We start from the raw sequence: 19,563 nt of genomic DNA, 5'->3' as shown, positions 1-19,563 counted from the left end.
AATGAAGAATAAAGGGGCTTCTGCCCTGGGCCATGATAATAATGAGTATGCAGAATGGGATTTAGCTTTGGATCCACCTCTTCCAAGGATCTGAATGACTATCTATATCTTAATGACAAGTAATTCAGATACCAGGAAAAAAGTTCTCTTTAGGTCAGTGTTTAAACATTCTGTGTTTAATGTATGAATATTTGAGTGTATGAATATGAATATTCATATGCCTAAATATATGAATATGTCATATATATATACATCACAGAACACAAAAGCCACTTTTTTGTGTAATTGAATGTCTATTTAATCACTGAAGTATTTTTAGACCTTATATTCTCATTAATATTTTTTTTTTCAGAATTCCTTTAGAAAACTGCATAGATGATTTAAACATTCAAAGAGGTCTTAGCAGCCAGCAAAATATTTAAAAAATCAGTGGATTGAAACAACAAGCATTTGCTATTGCTGAAGAGACTAGAGGTCAGTGGGAAGTGCCACAGGGCTTGGTTATGTTGCAGTTGGTGTGTCAGCTGCTGGCTAGCTGCTTTGGAATGGCCTTGGCTAGGTCAGCAGGGACTTTAATCCACGTCACTTTTCATGCTCCAACAGATTAGCCTGGACTTCTTATCATGGTAGTAGTGATGTTTGAAGAGATAGAGAGTAGAAGTGTGCAAGACATCTTGAAACTCCAACTCAGAACTTCTGATGACTTCTATTGTCCAAAGTAAGGGAACAGTTAGCCCAGATTAAAGGTTGGGTACTCCTACTGCTCATGATGATAGGAAGAGGTACAAAGGGACACAGATGTATCAAAAGATGTGGATGCTGGGAGGAGAGGACCATTGGAGCCATTTTAAAAAATCCTGTGTATGTTATCATCATTATTAGGTAAGTGCATATAATCATCATTGTTAGGTACTAATGTAAGCAGATATATTACTAAATATTCCATTACTACAACCTAACCTTTAGAACATATCAGTCAATATGCATGGCATTTAACCTAAACACCCATCTGATGATTAAATTTCTTCTCTATATCTGCACTAAGGCAATCTATCCTGCATCCTCGGTCATTGCATAACTGAATCCTAAACACATATATTTCTGCAAATATCTTTACACGGATGACCCAGAAATTCCTCTTGACCTGGAAAAAATGTAAACATTACTTCCTTCTAATGCTGTCCCTCTTCTTCCTATAATCCATATTTCGATGAATGACACAATTATCCAGTTGGCCAAACCTAATACCAAGGAACCATCCACAATCCCTACTCTGACTTACCTCTCTCCACAGTTGTTTCACAAGTCCTATAACTCTAACTTTAAATGACTTTTCAGTTCAGTTCAGTCACTCAGTCGTGTCCAAATCTTTGCGACCCCATGAACTGCAGCATGCCAGGCCTCTCTGTCCATCACCAACGGCTGGAGTCTACCCAAACCCATGTCAATTGAGTAGGTGATGCCATCCAACCATCTCATCCTCTGTCGTCACCTTCTCCTCCTGCCCTCAATCTTTCCCAGCATCAGGGTCTTTTCAAATAAGTCAGCTCTTCGCATCAGATGGCCAAAGGATTGGAGTTTCAGCTTCGACATCAGTCCTTCCAATGAACACCCAGGACTGATCTCCTTTAGGATGGACTGGTTGGAATTCCTTGCAGGCCAAGGGACTCTCAAGAGTCTTCTCCAACACCACAGCTCAAAAACATCAATTCTTCGGCGCTCAGCTTTCTTTATAGTTCAACTCTCACACCCATACATGACTACTGGAAAAACCATAGCCTTGACTAGACGGACCTTTGTTGGCAAAGTAATGTCTCTGCTTTTTAATATGCTGTCTAGGTTGGTCAAAACTTTCCTTCCAAGGAGTAAGACTCTTTTAATTTCATGGCTGCAATCACCATCTGCATTGATTTTGGAGCCCCAAAAAATAAAGTCAGCCACTGTTTCCCCATCTATTGGCCATGAAGTGATGGGACTGGATGCCATGATCTTAGTTTTCTGAATGTTGAGCTTTAAGACAACTTTTTCACTCTCTTTCACTTTGTTTTTTTAAAAAATTAATTCATTTATTTTAGTTGGAGGCTAATTACTTTACAATATTGTAGTGGTTTTTGCCATACATTGACATGAATCAACCATGGGTTTACATGTGTTCCCCATCCTGAACCACCCTCCTCTATCCCTCCCTATCCGGCATCCTCTTTCACTTTCATCAAGAGGCTCTTTAGTTCTTCTTCACTTTCTGCCATAAGGGTGGTGTCATCTGCATATCTGAAGTTATTGATATTTCTCCCAGAAATCTTGATTCCAGCTTGTGCTTCATCCAGCCCAGCGTTTCTCATGATGTACTCTGCATATAAGTTAAATAAGCAGGGTGACAATATATAGTCTTGACGTACTCCTTTTCCTATTTGGAACCGATCTGTTGTTCCATGTCCAATTTTAACTGTTGCTTCCTGACCTGCAAACAGGTTTCTCAAGAGGCAGGTCAGGTGGTCTTGTATCCCCATCTCCTTCAGAATTTTCCACAGTTTATTGTGATCCACACAGTCAAAGGCTTTGGCCAAGTCAATGAAGCAGAAGAGATGTTTTTCTGGAACTCTCCTGCTTTTTCGATGATCCAGTGGATGTTGGCAATCTGATATCTTGTTCCTCTGCCTTTTCTAAAACAAGCTTGAACATCTGGGAGTTCACGGTTCACGTATTGCTGAAGCCTGGCTTGGAGAATTTTGAGCATTACTTTACTAGCCTGTGAGATGAGTGCTATTGTGCAGTAGTTGGAGCATTCTTTGGCATTGCCTTTCTTTGGGATTGGAATGAAAAATGACTTTTTCCAGTCCCGTGGCCACTGCTGAGTTTTCCAAATTTGCTAGCATATTGTGTGCAGCATTTTCACAGCATCATCTTTCAGGACTTGAAATAGCTCAACTGGAATTCCATCACCTCCACTAGCTTTGTTCGTAGTGATGCTTCCTAAGGCCCACTTGACTTCACATTCCAGGATGTTTGGCTCTAGGTGAATGTGAGTGATCACACCATCGGGATTATCTGGGTTGTGACGATCTTTTTTGTACAGTTTTTCTGTGTATTCTTGCCATCTCTTCTTAATATCTTCTGCTTCTGTTAGGTCCATACCATTTCTGTCCTTTATTGAGCCCATCTTTGCTTGAAATGTTCCCTTGCTATCTCTAATTTTCTTGAAGAGATAGCTAGCTTTTCCCCATTATATTGTTTTCCTCTATTTCTTTGCACTGATCGCTGAGGAAGGCTTTCTTATCTCTCCTTGCTATTCTTTGGAACTCTGTATTCAAATGGGTATCTTTCCTTTTCTCCTTTGCTTTTCACTTCTCTTCTTTTCACAGCTTAATTCTTGTTTAATCTCTACATTCCACAACCCCTGCTTCACTTAGGTTCTCTTTGTTTTTAACCTGGATTATATGTCAGCTTTTGAACTTGTCTCCCTGTCTCTCGTCTCACTTGTCTCTAATTCACTTATTCACAATTTTCTTGGAATAAATTCAATAAAATGCAAATCTGACCTTCTGGCTAATATCATCCTTTTGGCTAATATCACACTTCTGGCTAATATCATGAAACCCTGGGCATACCTATATGATAATATATATTATACAACATAAAAATTTCAAAACTCTCAGACAACTATAAGTAATCATAATGAGGGAAGGGATTGTGCCTCATTTAGCTTTGAGTCCCTCATACCAATGACTAGTTCAATAAATATGAGCTTTTCTTATGAAGTTAAGTAATATTAGGGTCCAGCTTTAGCTGGAAATATGTGTAGTCATGAATCCATAGTTGCTAAAGGATTGAAATTTTTTAGTTTAGTGGAATTATTTACTCAGTCAGCTTCTAGATCATATTCTGGCACCTGAGTACTGACTAGCATAAGAGCTGATAATTCCGGCCTGCCTCAAGAAACTTGTATCAAAACAATTGTGATCCAGAAAAACCTTGGCTCAAGAAAGACAGCTCACTTTTTTTATTCTAAGCTATTCAATTGATTTCAAACCCACAGTCAGTCAATGAATCATGCATAGGTTGATTTATGATGAAAAATATCAGAACTGAGAAATCAAGTTGTTGTGAATTTATCATCATCAACATCTGATGGAAACATGATGTCTACATTATGTTAAATCTGCCAGTTTTCTAAATTTCCAAGAGCAATAAGCATGCGAATGAGGCCCATTTCCTATCTTAAGCTAGCAGGCTTTCAAAACAGCCCTTATTAGTTTGACTGCTTTGTTCTTTCTAGAAATATCACCATTTTTGGTGTTAAGAATACGCTCTTTGACCTTGTGACAGCATTTACAATTTGTAGAGGAGATTGTTTTCCCATATCTTTTGTTTCTTATTCAAATTCTCCAAACTTGCTCATTGATCAGGGAATGCACAAGAGGGCCAGAATTTTAACAATACATTCAACTTCCAAACTTCTTATCTGGAATTTTCAGCTTGGTAAGTTTCATTTTCTTAAATCCTTGCTTTTGAGTCCAAATTATGTCTGTGACTCTTCCTCCTGTTTGCTCTGGGTTATCTGGCAATTAATGGTATAATTAATTGTAGACACAGGAACTTGAGAGAAGTCCAAAATTTCTGTCTGCCAATTTGTAGTTTGATTTTCTAAATCTAGTGCTTGCTTTCCTTCTTATTTGTCTCTCTTAAAAACTTTCCAGTCCAACCCATTTTCTCTGTTTGTCTTCATTCCAAAGAAAATGGTTTAAATATAACATTTAACTATTGCAAAAACACTTCTGATTCCTTTATTTTCCTCTAGAAGGAATAATATTTCACCATCTCCAGTATAGTTTTGTGGACTATACAGGAAAAATAATGCAACAGAGAGAGAGGAATTGAGGAATTTTGAGTGGTACTACTCTTTTTGACTGGATAGTCAAAATAGTTCTACTCTTTTGACTATGGCGTTTGAATTCCCATATCCTGTTTCACTATGAAAGATAAGCCATTTAGAAAATGAAGACCTCTTAAATGGCAATTTCTAAAACTTCTTGTTAAATAATATTTTTGTTTTATGTTTGATCTTCTCACATAATTATTTATTGTATTATTTTGAATTATACTTAACAAAACGATTTTATAACAAATGGAAGGAGAATTTATTTGATTTGGAGTAATATCTATACAGATTAACCTGCTATTTAAGCCCAAACACTATGAACAGATGAAAATATGAAAATACTTATGCACATATATACCTGTACTATTCTGGATACACATACAAAGAAAGTTTTTTCTTAACTAAGGTAACAGAATAGTAAAACTATACTGACACATATTTTACCTTCATACTGTATGTAAATGTTGGGTTGGCCAAAAAGTGTGTTCAAGGTTATCCATGTTTTTGGTTAACCCAATAGAATATATAACTATATTTGCCTTTAAGGACCTCTGTTCATAGTTCTGGCACTCTGAGGTTTATAACATTGTACAGGAGACATAATCAAAACTATCTCAAAGAAAAAGAAACACAAAGGTAAAATGCTTGTCTAAGGAGGCCTTACAAATAGCTGAGAAAAGAAGAGAAGTAAAAGGCAAAAGAGAAAAGGAAAAATATACGCATCTCAATGCAGAGTTCAAAGAATAGCAAGGAGAGATAAGAAAGACCTCCTCAGTAATCAATGCAAAAAAAAAAAAAAAATAGAGGAAAACAATAGAATGGGAATGACTAGAGATCTCTTCAAGAAAATTAGAGATGCCAAGGCAACATTTCATGCAGAGATGGGCTCAATAAAGGACAGAAATGGTATGGACCTAAGAGAAGCAGAAGATATTAAGAAGAGGTGGCAAGAATACACAGACGAACTACACATAGAAGGTCTTGATGACCCAGATAACCATGATGGTGTGATCACTCACCTACAGCCAGACATCCTGGAGTGTGAAGTGAAATGGGCCTTAGGAAGTAACACTATGGACAAAGTTATGGAGGTGATGGAATTCCAGCAGAGCTATTTCAAATCCTAAAGGAGATGCTGTTAAATTGTACACTCAATATGCCAGCAAATTTGGAAAATTCAGCAGTGGCCACAGGATTGGAAAAGGTCAGTTTTCATTCCAATCCCAAAGAAAGGCAATGCCAAAGAATGTTCAAACTACCACACAATTGCACTTATTTCACATGTTAGCAAGGTAATGCTCAAAACCAAGCTAGGCTTCAACAGTACATGAACTGTGAACTTCCAGTTGTATAAGCTGGATTTAAAAAGGCAGAGGAACCAGAGATCAAAGAGCTGACATCCATTGGATGATAGAATAGGAGTTCCAGAAAAACATCTGCTTCTGCTTCATTGACTATGCTAAAGTTTTTGATGGTGTGGATCACAACAAAGTGTGGAAAATTCTTAAAGAGATCAGAATACCAGACCACTTTACCTGCCTTCTGAGAAACCTGTACACAGGTCAGGAAGCAAGAGTTAGAACAAGATATGGAACAATGCACTGGTTTCAAATTGGGGGGGGGGGAGTACATCAAGTGTGTACATTGTCACCCTGCTTATTTAACTTGCACTCAAAGTTCTTGCTGTTCAGTTGCTTGGTCATGTCCGACTGTTGGTGACCCCATGGACTGCAGCATACCAGGTTTCCCTGTCCTTCACCATCTCCCAGAGCTTGCTCAAACTGATGTCCATTGAGTCAGTGATGCTATCAACCATCTCGTCCTCTGTCGTCCCCTTCTCCTCCTGCCTTCAATCTTTCCTAGCATCAGGGTCTTTCCCAATGAGTCATCTCTTCACATCAGGTGGCCAAAGCATTGGAGTTTCAGCTTCAGCATCAATCCTTCCAATGAATATCACGTGAAATGTCAGCTTGGATGAAACATAAGCTGGAATCAAGATGGCCAGGAGAAATATCAATTACCTCAGATATGCAGATGACATGACCCTAATGTCAAAAGCAAAGAGGTACTAAAAAGCTTCTTGATGAAAGTGAAAGAGGAGAGTGAAAAAACCTGGCTTAAAACTCAGCATTCAAAAAGCTAAGATCATGGCATCTGGTCCTATCACTTCATGGCAAATAGATGGGGAAACAATGGAAACAGTGACAGACTTTATTTTCTTGGGCTCCAAAAACACCGCAGATGGTAACTGCAGCTATGAAATTAAAAGATGCTTGTTCCTTGAAAGAAAAGCTATGATCAACCTAGACAGTATATTAAAAAGCAGAGATATCACTTTGCTGACAAAGACAAAGTTTCATAGAGTCAAAGCTATGGTTTTTCCAGTAGCCATGTATGGATGTGAGAGATGAACCATAAAGACCGCTAAGTACCAAAGAACTGATGCTTTCATACTGTGGTGGTGGAGAAGACTCCTGAGAGTCCCTTGGACTGCAAGATAAACCAGTCAATCCTAAAGGCAATCAACCATGAAGATTCATTTGAAGGACTGATGATGAAGCTGAAGCTCCAATACTTTGGCCACCTGATGTGAAGAGCTGACTATTTTGAGCTGACCCTGACGCTGGGAAAGATTGAGGGCAGGAGGAGAAGGGGACGATAGAGGATGAGATGGTTAGATGGCATCACCGACTCGATGGACATCAGTTTGGGTGGACTCCGGGAGTTGGTGATGGACAGGGAGGCCTGGCGTGCTGAGGTTCATGGGGTCGCAAAGAGTCGGACACGACTGAGCGACTGAACTGAACTGAACTGAACTAAGCAACCACTAATCAAATAATTTCCTTGATTTGCTTCTGTCTCTTCTCTAAGGAGTATACAGTCTCTCCCCTAGCTCCTGTCATTGGAGCACCTCCAACCTCTTCTGATTTGGGACTGTGAAAGTGCTGCACTCAATATGCCAGCAAATATGGAAAACTCAGCAGTGACCACAGGACTGGAAAAGGTCAGTTTTCATTCCAATCCCAAAGAAAGGCAATGCCAAAGAATCCTCAAACTACCGCACAATTGCACTCATCTCACATGCTAGTAAAGTAATGCTCAAAATTCTCTAAGCCAGGCTTTAGCAACACGTGAACCGTGAAATTCCAGATGTTCAAGCTGGATTTGAGGCAGAGGAACCAGAGGTCAAATTGCCAACATTCACTGGATCATCGAAAAAGCAAGAGAGTACTAGAAATATATCTATTTCTGCTTTATTGACTAAGTCAAAGCCTTTGACTGTGTGGATCACAATAAACAGTGGAAAATTCTGAAGGAGATGGGAATACCAGACCACCTGATCTGCCTCTTGAGAAACTTGTATGCAGGTCAGGAAGCAACAGTTAGAACTGGACATGGAACAACAGGCTGGTTCCAAATAGGAAAAGGAGTACGACAAGGCTGTATACTGTCACCCTGCTTATTTAACTTATATGCAGAGTACATCATGAGAAACGCTGGGCTGGATGAAGCACAAGCTGGAATCAAGATTGCCAGGAGAAATATCAATAACCTCAGATATGCAGAAGACACTATCGGTATGGCAGAAAGTGAAGAAGAACTAAAGAGCCTCTTGGTGAAAGCGAAAGTGGAGAGTGAAAAAGTTGGCTTAAAGCTCAACAGTCAGAAAGCTAAGATCATGGTATCTGGTCCCATCATTTCATGGCAGATAGATGGGGAAACAGTGGCTGACTTTATTTATCTGGGCTCCAAGATCACTGCAGATGGTGATTGCAGCAATGAAATTGAAAGACGCTTACTCCTTGGAAGGAAAGGTATGATCAACCTAGACAGCATATTAAAAAGCAGAGACATTACTTTACTAAAAAAGGTCTGTCTAGTCAAGGCTATGGTTTTCCAGTGGTCATGTATGGATGTGAGAGTTGGAGTATAAAGAAAGCTGAGCACCGAAGAAGTGATGCTTTTGAACTGTGGTATTGCAGAAGACTCTTGAGAGTCCCTTGGACTGCAAGGAGATCCAACCAGTCCATCCTAAAGGAGATCAGTCCTGGGTGTTTATTGGAAGGATTGATGTTGAAGCTGAAACTCCAATCCTTTGGCCACCTGATGTGAAGAGCTGACTCATTGGAAAAGACCCTGATGCTGGGAAAGATTGAGGGCAGGAGGAGAAGGGGATGACAGAGGATGAGATGGCTGGATAGCATCACCGACTCGATGGACATGGGTTTGGGTGGACTCAGGGATTTGGTGATGGACAGGGAGGCCTGGTGTGCTGCAGTTCATGGGGTCGCAAAGAGTTGGACATGACTGAGCAACTGAACTGAACTGAACTTAATCCAAATAGATTTTTGCGCAAATAAAATCTTAAAATTTTTAATATGTCTCAGTTAATTTTTCAACAACACTGTTACTGCCTCATTATAAAAGTCTCCAACTTGGTTTTCTATTTAATCTTTTTCTATGCCATCCAGATTACATTTATTTACAAGATCTGTAGATAGTTTCTCTTGATACCTCACAGATACTCTGCGCTTCAAAGATTATGTCAACATGGTCCAATTCATAAAGAGAACTGTCACCATGTGTCAGAGGCCATCTGATTTCCTTTGTTGTTACAGTCTTATTTCTGAAGATCATCGAACCTGAGTAAGCAAAATTATACTGTACAATTGCCCCATTGCTATTTCCAGAAAGGTCAATCTCTAGTGAAAAGTATTATTCAAAACATTGAAATATAGTTATAATGCTATTATATGAGTGTATGTGTGTGTACAAGCTGTCACTTCAGTCATGTCCAACTCTTTGTGATCCCAAGGACTGTAGCCCTTAGGCCCCTCTGACCATGGAATTCTCCATGCAAGAGTACTGGCATGAGTTGACATTCCCTTTTCCAGGGCTCTTCCCAACCTGGGGATCAAATGCATGTCTCTTACATCTCCTGCATTAGCAGGTGGATTCTTTACCACTAGTGCCACCTGGGAAGCCCTATGATATGCTATTATGTGAGTATATATATAGTTACAGTATTATTATATGACTGTGTATATATATGTGCATGTGTGTGTGTGTGTGTGTGCGTGTGTGTGTGTGTGTAAGTCACTCAGTCGCGTCTGACTGTTTGAGACCACATGAACTGTAGCCTGCCAGGCTCCTCTGTCCATGGGGATTCTCCAGGCAAGAGTACTTCCATGGGTTGCCACTCCCCTTTTCCAGGGCATCTTCCCAACCCAGGGATTGAACCTGAGTCTCTCGCATTGCAGGCAGATTCCTTACCGTCTGAGCTACCAGGGAAGCCTATACACACACACACACACACACACACACACACACACACACACACACACACACACACACACAAGATTGGCTTTTGGCTTTTTTCTTGGCTGGCTTTCCAGGTGGCTCAGTGGTAAAGAACCTGTTTGCCAATGGAGGAGATGCAGGTTTGACCCCTGGGTCAGGAAAATCCTCTTAGAGTAAAGAATACTCTGGTATTCTTGCCTAGAAAATTCCATGGACAGAAGAGTCTGGCAGGCTACAGCTCATGGCATTGCAAACAGTCAGACATGACTGAGCACGCACGCAAAGCTGGCCATTTATGATTCTGGTAATATAACACGAGCCTCACCGGACTCTGCTGATGGCATCTGCCAGAACCTCCATTTGATTAAACAAACAAACAAAAAAAAAAACAAAGAGCTTGAAGCAACAATACTGGATGTTGATTTTTGTTGTTAATGAAGAAAGAGCCCTAAGATCTGACTGACCTTTACTTGTCCAGAATCATTTTTAATTTAGCAAAATTTGTTCTGCTTTGGACTGAGAAAAAAAAGTCTTTCTTATTTCCGTTGCCCTATCCTGGAGGGAAAATGAAACTAGAGTTTCACAGAGCCATCTGATCATCACAAGGTGCCCTTGCTGCCTTTCTGCTGCTGAGGAGGCATCAGAAATGGAAATTTGTAATGCCATGAGCACTGCCCCTCCTCTGAAACTGGTCACCATGACTGTGTTTGTTATTGAGTGTGCTTTACATATCCACCGCATTCCTGCTCAATCAGCTCTTTTTCAGAAAATTCTGTGTGCCTCTTAGTGAAGATATAGGCAAGCAGCCAAGGCATTAATCAGATAAATATCATTGCATTTGGAAAATCTTTTTTCCCCCAAAGATTCTTCTTTTGCAGCTTCCTTCTTCCCTATTCTTGTCGTTTGAATGAATTTCATTCATAGGCTATGGGAGGCTCTGGGTGCTCTAGGGTGGGTTGGGAGACGGGTAATCATGACTATTCTGGGTGAGGCAGAAGACTTTACATGAGCCATGGCTCACAAAACTACCACAGGTGGTACTATCTTTCTGGAGTCACCTCCTCTCTGCTTTTCCAGAATCCTTAATTCCAGGGGCAACTTTCTTCTTAAATACAATGCAACATGCATTCGGCAGCATATGTAGTAGGTTTCCTACTCCATCACTGTACTGTGCTGTGTTGTGCCGCTCAGTTGCGTCCGACTCTTTGTGACCTGTAGTCACTATAAACCGTAGTCCACCAGGCTCCTCTGTCCATCAGATTCTCCAGGCAAGAATACTGGAGTGGGTAGCCATTCCTTTCTCCAGGGGATCTTCCCAACCCAGAGATCAAACCTGAATTTCCTGCATTGCAGGCAGATTCCTTACCATCTGAGCCACCGGGGAAGCCACTGCTTATCCTAAACACAAGTTCTAGTCTCCCCCTAGACCTAGTGAATCAGATTCTCTTATAATTCCATGTTTCAAGATATTGTTGATTTTGATGAGCTGTCGGGTTTGTAAACTGGCACTATATTCACCTCACCTTTTAATGTTCAAATGCCTCCTTCAGCAGTCCCAATGTTTGTTCCTCTAGCTTTGCTTTATATATTTTTAGTGACAAGGAACTCACTATTTCTTGGCACAGACTTATCTACATGTGATAGTTTTGAGAAGTGCTTCCCTTTACCAAAACAAAAGCTGACTTTGAATCACTACTAACTCTAACCCTTAGATCTATCAAGGAAAAATTTGAATCTTCTCTCCATTAAAACACCCTATAGCTATTTGAAAACACTTAACTTCCTGGGTCTCCTCTCCCATATGGCTATGCATTCTGACAAAATCCTTTACCTAGAATATTAGCTTCTTTTTAAACAATTTTCTCAAATATATTCCTACTGGTAGAGTTTTAGTGACCTTTTTCTTACAGTTCTCTTATAATTTATGCCTGAGAAGGTTTAATTTTTTTAATATTTTATTTCCAATTGCTTCTAACAGGTAGGGAGTATGTTCTTTCTGTGAGCTTTTGCAAAAGAAATTTCAGATCAATTTTATCAATTTTATTTATGTGATTTCCATACCCTCAATCATATCAATAAAGTAAGTTGCTCAAGATCAAGGATATGATTTCTCATATTCTATAGAATATTAAGATTTAGAATGGTTTAGAATTGAAGATGTTAAGAAAATATACAGTGAAGATACCTCACACTCAGATCCATTATAGGGACAAGACCTCAGAGATCCTGGTTGGCTAAAAAATTTCCTCCTCTCTTCTAGTACAAAGCCTATTTCTATGAATAAGGCTACATTTGTATAATGCATAGAAGTCAGGCTAGCATTCTAGAGAATTTTTTTAAATTTATAATAGTCTTTTTAGTTAATATTTAAAATTCAAATATTTCACATACTTTTCCAGAAAACAACATTAAGAGATCTTGCAATTTTAGATCAGCATTTCCACATAGTCATAATGGGTTGGAGGTAAATGCTTCTTACCTTTGAACTGGAATTATATCCTCCATATTATGTGTCAGGGCACTGTAGGCATTTAACTTTATCTTGCCTCTCTTGTATGATTTGTTTTACTTGAAATATAGGTTAGTCCTATGCAGTACTCAGAATACAGGTACCCGTATATAATATAGCATATATATAGAATATAGCATATAGGTACCTGTATATAATAGGTGTATATAGATTAAGTTATCTGAGATCTCTAAAATGTGAAGCAGTTACACGATATTTTAGTAGTCTGGTGTAGTCTCTGAATTAGCCTGCCTGCTTCAAACCCCCATTTTACCACTTACAAGCTCTGCACTATTAGGCAAATCATTTAATCTTCTGTAACATGGTTTCTTCAGCTGAAAAATTGACCATAGTAATTTTGTTGGGAAACTCAAACGAGAAAATGAATAAAAACTTTTAGCAAAGGGTCTAACAAAGATCGCTATCGTTAATTTATAGAGACTGGGCGTCAGGACTCATGTCTCTTGGAACCAGGATGGCCCATTGATATTGTAACCATTCTGCTACCATTCTCCTGAGCCTCCCTGGTCCATACTCTCTGGAACTTCACAAATGAAAACCTCACTGGAGCTGTTAGTGGGCACTGGATGAGCCACTGAAACATCTAAACTTCCTACGTGACTCCCAATGCTTCTTATAAGGTAAATAAATATGAAGAAACCTATACCTGTGAGATGACCCCACTCTCCACCGATTTGTGTTTCTAAATGGTCATAAGTAATCCACTCCAATTCATAATCATATTACATTATTTCTTAGGCAAATGATAGCCCAGGATTCCAGCTAATATTCTTTGAAAATTCTGATAGTGTTGTGTAACTGATTGGCCATCCAAGTATATGACCCTTCTCTGTGAACCCTTCCATCAGGACAATTCAGTTGTGAGAGGAATTTGGGTCACTCAGCATCTACAGGCCCAGAGGTGTCTTTAAACTTCACATTCAGAAGATAAATCTCTTCTATTTTCAGGCTTAGCTCTTTTTAATGCTTAAAATTTGGGGGGTTGTGCGGCTGTGTAGATAGCAGGATGCTCTCTCTCTCTCTCTCTTTTTTTTTTTTAGGACAACAATTTACTAATGACTCAGGAATACACTGGAAAGAATAAATAAAAAGTTTCATATAAACATTTTTTCAGAGTTCAGTCTTGACTCATGAGCCTCAGAATAATTTTGGTTAATTTTATGAAAAGGAAAGCATAGTACCTGAATCTGTCCAAGATCTTCTGAACTGAAATCTCAGGAATAAATCCCAGGAATGAGTTGTTTTCTCTTTTTTCGATCCCCCTGGATAATACTGAAATACATCAAATTTGAGAATTAAGAAATCAGTTGTTAAGAGAAATGTGATAATGTACAAGGAAGTAATTGGGGTCACTACAGAAACAAACATTATTATAATGAGGAATACAAAATTGTGGGGCCAGCTCTTTAGGTGTGTGGAGGTGGCCTTGGCTCTAGAAATGTAAAAAATAAAACAAAAAAGCACAAAAAAATACACAAGAAAAAAAAATCATGATTAAGTGTTAAAATGAATCACGCTGATGGTTGGGAAGTTCCCCTGGAGGAGGAAATGGCAACCTACCCCAGTATTCTTGCCTGGGAAATCCCATGGATAGAGGAGCCTGGTGGGGGGTTGCAAAGAATCAGACACGACTGAGCACTGTAAACAGGAGTCCTATAGGGTATCAGTGATCAGCTATCGTAAATGCTAATGGTTTGAGAAGGAGGGGATATGATATGAGGAAGGTCTTAAAATGTGATCAGGATGTAGATTGGATGGATGAAAGAGAAAGAGATATTGCCGTGGGAAAAAGAATGGTATGAATAAATCTGAAGTTGTAATAAAGTTTAGATTAATGGAGAGTTGAGAGGATGTATTTGGCTCAGTGATAAAGAATCCGCCTGCCACACAGGAGATGCGGGTTCCATTTCTGGGTTGGGAAGATCCCCATAAGAAGGAAATGGCAACCCACTCTAGTATTCTTGCCTGGGAAATCCCATGGACAGAGGAACCTGGTGGGTTACAGGCCATGGGGTTTCAAAAGAGTTGGACATGTCTTAGCGACTAAAAACAACAACAATTGAAGATGAAGATCATACACATTTGTGTAAGTGCTGCCCAAAGTCATAATCACAAGATCTGAGATGCAGTGACTTCAAATGGTGTTGGTTTTTGAGAAAAGGTGGCCTCTTGATCCAACATAGAGAACACACACATCTTTTTATAGTAGTGAAATTTGACCATGCGTTTGACCAACAGAGTCTCTTGTCCTCACCTCGACCCTGGTCTGGAATTATGTAGACCAGCTTCATTTTGGGCAAAAGGAGATAGTAAACATATCCAAGGCAGAGGAAGCATTTGTGAGAGCAATGTGACCCTATTGAAAAAGCAAGCGGATGTGAAAAAGGGAAAAATAAGTTGAAAGCCAGAGATTTACCTGCCTCTTCTTGATTCTTTAGCTGCGTCTCAAAGGACCACTCCTCTGCTTTGGAAACTCGAGCAGTACCTCTCTGGTAATCCATGTGTGCAGCAGGATCAATCTACAAAGCAGAGCTTTATAAAATATTGTTGCTGAAACGGGAACTGGCAGCCTCATTCATTTTAAATAAGACTAAAACATAGATTCACATTATGTTTCAAGGTTTCAGATTGCATTTAATATTTCTTATGCTAAACCCCAGATCGTGGTTGAAAAACCCACAGAAGATTAAACTCATGTTCTTTCTTATTCTCTTGTAACATTAGAAAAATAAAGTTTTTGCTCTTCCTTTTTTTTTTTTCCCCATCCTTTAACTGTTATAGCCACGCATTCCGGGAAACAAGCTCACTCAGAAGGACGATGCAGATAGTGAAGTGCAGTTTATTACACCGGCGGGCCCAAGGCAGAGTCTCCTCTTAGCCAAGGACCCAGACCAGCATTTGTGAAAATCTTTTATACCCCATGTGTACGTGTCTAAACCCACCACCCAATTTCCTTGTGACTTACATAAACAAAGGAAAGGTAAATACAATCACAATAACCCTATCATTCATGTGTTATGTGTTTAAACAATCAATAATCAATAAGCCCCAGGTTACATTCCAAACAGTCAATAATCAATAAGCCCGAGGTTACAGAAAAAACCTTCTATTGTCGTTTCCACAGGCACTAAGCACAGAGTTCAGAGTCCAATAGAGAGGTGGCCGAACATGATTAGCACAAACAGGCCTAAGATGGAGTCCGGGCCCTATGAATTCCTTCTTCATAACCAGGTTAGCGTCATTCATCCACACTGCTCTGGGACTGTGCTAGGTGTCCAGACTGCACTAAGGTACAATGTGCACAAGATCCGGTCACTAAGAAACTTGGTTGAAAGGAAAAGGAAAGTGAAAGTCGCTCAGTCATGTCCGACTCTTTGTGATCCCATGGACTATACAGTCCATGGAATTCTCCAGGCAAGAATACTGGAGTGGGTATCCTTCCCCTTCTTCAGGGGATCTTCCCAACCCAGGGATCGAAACCAAGTCTCCCTCATTGCAGGCAGATTCTTAAGAAATTTGATTGAGATCTTATTCAAATACTTCTGTGGCAAAAAAGATGTTGTGTGAGAGAAGCCGCCAGTGGGCATAAAAAGACTCGCATGTGGTAGAGGGGTCACAAGACCCCTTAGTCTTGGAAAGGTGTTATCAGTCTTCTCTCATGCCTTGGCCTAGGAATGACACTGATTTCTATTTCACACCATGGTTTAAGATAGAATATTCATGTATGTGCTGTGTTCTGCAGTGAATGTTTGCTATTATTTCAGCTGTGCAACTTAGAATCCCTCTTTGGTAAAAATGTCACTTCCCTTGGAGGAAGTGTAGTTTCTATTATCTCAAGTTCTGTGCCTTGGGAGGGGCTGACCCCTCTTCCAGCTCCAGAGAGAGGCGTGTGATTTAGGATTAAGCCTCTCCCTTAGCCACAAAACTGGATGCACAGATAATTAGGGAACAAACTTAGAACTGATAAAACTAATCTTAGGATGTGTTTGGAATGAGCAAGAGAGGGATGTTGTTTGCTTGTTTCTTTTGGAAATTCTCTAGCCATCTTTCATCACAAAGTAAGAGTCTGCTTGAAATGGGGTCAATACAGAGAAGAAAGTGGCACCCACATATAGGGAGAAAACTAAATTGATAATATTTGCCTCTTGATGTATATGGCACATGAAGATAAATGTTATCTTTGATTTTTGTGTGTGAGTGTGCATGTTTATGGAAAAATAGATTTTATTTCAAGTCATTAGGACAGGACTCAGAGGTATATTGTTAAATGTCAGTGGTATGCTGGCAAATGTTTACAGCTGGCTCTGTAGAGAGGGAGAGGAACTAGTATGGGAGTGGAAATAAAGCTCCAGTTTATAATATTTGCCAATGGTAGAACAGTATAAATGTTGTACCATGCCAATTTCAAGCTACCAGCCCAATGCGACTAAACATGGACCTGGAAAAAGATATGTATAATTGGCTCTTGCAGCATAAGAACTGGCTCTCAAACATGACACTTTCTTTTTTTTTTCCAATCTGAAAAATGTTGCTGTGACAAGATGATGCCTGGAATACTTCCTTCTTAGTTTGTCAGTAGAGGATGAGGAATAATATCTCCATTAAAACTGCACCAGCAGTAGATTTAGAATGCTTGAAATAATTCAAAAAACTTACATTAATGGAAGGTAATATGTGGCAGATGCACAAGCATGAGGGTTGGTCAGACTCAAAGTGTGCGTGGCATTTAGATTTCTCTGTCACTGTAGGAACTTGGGAAACTCAATTAAATTCTCTGAGTCTCATTTTACACATCTATAAAACTGGGGTGTACTAATACCTAAAACATGGAGTTGATAGAACTAAAAGTGGTGTTCTGTATGAAACGGCTTTAGTATAATGCCTAGAACATGGTAAGTTCTTAATGCATGATACTTATTGTAACTCTCAGTAAGCAATCCACTACGTCTCCCTCCTCTTCTTTTAGGGGTTCTATTATATACGTGGTAAGTCACTGGTACTCATCTCACAGGTAATTGAGGCTTTGTTCATCTATTTTTCACTCTTCTCAGATTGAGTAATTTCTACTGATCATTATCCCGGAGGCTATTTTCTTTTGCAGTTGCAATTGACTGTTAAGACAATTGGTCCGTTTTTCCAATTGAAATATTTCACTCTGAGATCCTAGAATTCCCATTTACTTTGTTTTACAAGTAATTAATCTGTTGATTTTTCACCTTGAGATCACTTCTTTTCTGCTAATTTGGCAACTCTGTCATAGTGACACTTTTTCTATTGACTGCTTTTTCTCTCAATCCTAGCAAAAATAGTTGTTTTTTTCACATTTTTAAAAAGTTTTGACTGTACATTGGACATTTTAAATGGTACACTGTAGACTCTGGCCTCTGCTATCTTCCTTTGAAGTGCTCATTTTAACAACCAAATTATTAGTTCATCACATTGAAATTTTGCATTGCTTATACTTTGTTAGGGTTTTTTTTTTTTGTTGTTGTTGTTTTCCTTCCTTCAGATTTGCCCTTAGTCTTATGGTGAATTCTGAGTGCTGGGATCCAGTCTCTATTCCTAAGACTCAGCCTCTCTGATGTTTCAATGGAAACCTCAGTGTTCTTACCACACCTGTTTAATTTGTAGGATTCAAACTCCAAACTCTTCATTCATTTTCCCCTGTTGTGAGTGAGTGAGTGAAAGTCCCTCAGTCATGTCCGACTCTTTGTGACCCCATGGACTATAGCCCGCCAGGCTCCTCTGTCCATGGAATTCTCAGGCAAGATACTGGAGTGGGTAGCCATTCCCTTCTCCAGGGATATTCTCAACCCAGGAGTTCAACCAGGGTCTCCTGCATTGCAGGCAGGTTCTTTACCATCTGAGCTTTCAGGGAAGCCCTCCCCTGCTGTAGTGAGAAGCTAAAATTTCTACTCAGTATTTTCAGTTTTTCCATGACTGCTTTCTGTTTAGTTTCTGGAGTTTTCCCTGTACATGTGAAATTCAGGGGTCGGCTATGGATTTGAGACTAGTTCATATGCAATAACTTATAGTAACGTTAAGTCACTTAACCTTTCTGGACTCAGTTCCCCCATTTGTGGCATAAGCATCATGACACATGGCTCCTGAGTTTGGGGGAAGTGAATAAGTTAGATATACGTGCTGCTTAACATAGTACTCGGAGAAGGCAATGGCACCCCACTCCAGTACTCTTGCCTGGTAAATCCCATAGACGGAGGAGCCTGGTAGGCTGCAGTCCATGGGGTCGCTAAGAGTCGGGCATGACTGAGCAACTTCACTTTCACTTTTCACTCTCATGCATTGGAGAAGGAAATGGCAACCCACTCCAGTGTTCTTGCCTGGAGAATCCCAGGGACGGGGGAGCCTGGTGGGCTGCCGTTATGGGGTCGCACAGAGTCGGACACGACTGAAGAGACTTAGCAGCAGCAGCAGCATATGTAAATATCGGAGCTGCCCCAACTGTGGCTCTTTCCTTTTTTGAGTTATTCTCTCAATTTCCAGTCACTATGGCAGCTGAAGTTTATGTCATCTACCACATCACATCCATAATCCTATAGTTTTCTAAAGTAGAAGTATGTCATAATAATGTGGAGTGCCTCCCAAGGATAAAATCTATAAAACAAAGATGTCACACAATGTTTTTTCCTTCATTCAAAGCCCAATTAATCTCACATTTTTGCCTGCTCTTTCTCGTTCTATAGTACTTGCAAATGTATTTTTATGAGTTTTTTCTAGAATTTAAAATTTTTATTTAACGAGGTTTAATATAATACAAAGCATTCTGGTGTTACTGGAACTGGAATCAGCCCTTTTCCTTTCAATTTCTATCATTACCAGGAAGTTTCTTTGT

The 19,563-nt window shown here is 39.6% G+C and overlaps 1 long non-coding RNA gene across 3 annotated transcripts in view; it reads right to left on the bottom strand.

Moving 5' to 3' along the window:
• The window catches only part of LOC145539474 (uncharacterized), a 473,974-nt gene that overhangs the window by 118,010 nt on the left and 336,401 nt on the right, over positions 1-19,563 (bottom strand). For 2 of the 3 annotated variants that reach the window (XR_014077844.1, XR_014077843.1), the window contains 2 exons: positions 15,127-15,229; positions 13,892-13,982 (listed from right to left, as the gene is read on the bottom strand). This is a non-coding gene — a long non-coding RNA (uncharacterized LOC145539474). Of the gene's footprint in view, positions 1-13,853; positions 13,983-15,126; positions 15,230-19,563 lie in introns of those variants that run through there. The other variant, XR_014077845.1, reaches the window with a different exon arrangement.

The sequence above is a fragment of the Giraffa tippelskirchi genome, chromosome 2 (assembly GCF_054371585.1).
Source record: "Giraffa tippelskirchi isolate mGirTip1 chromosome 2, T2T-mGirTip1v1.2.pri, whole genome shotgun sequence".
NCBI classification, from domain to species: Eukaryota; Metazoa; Chordata; class Mammalia; order Artiodactyla; family Giraffidae; genus Giraffa; species Giraffa tippelskirchi.
This window is presented reverse-complemented; position numbering and strand designations above follow the sequence as displayed.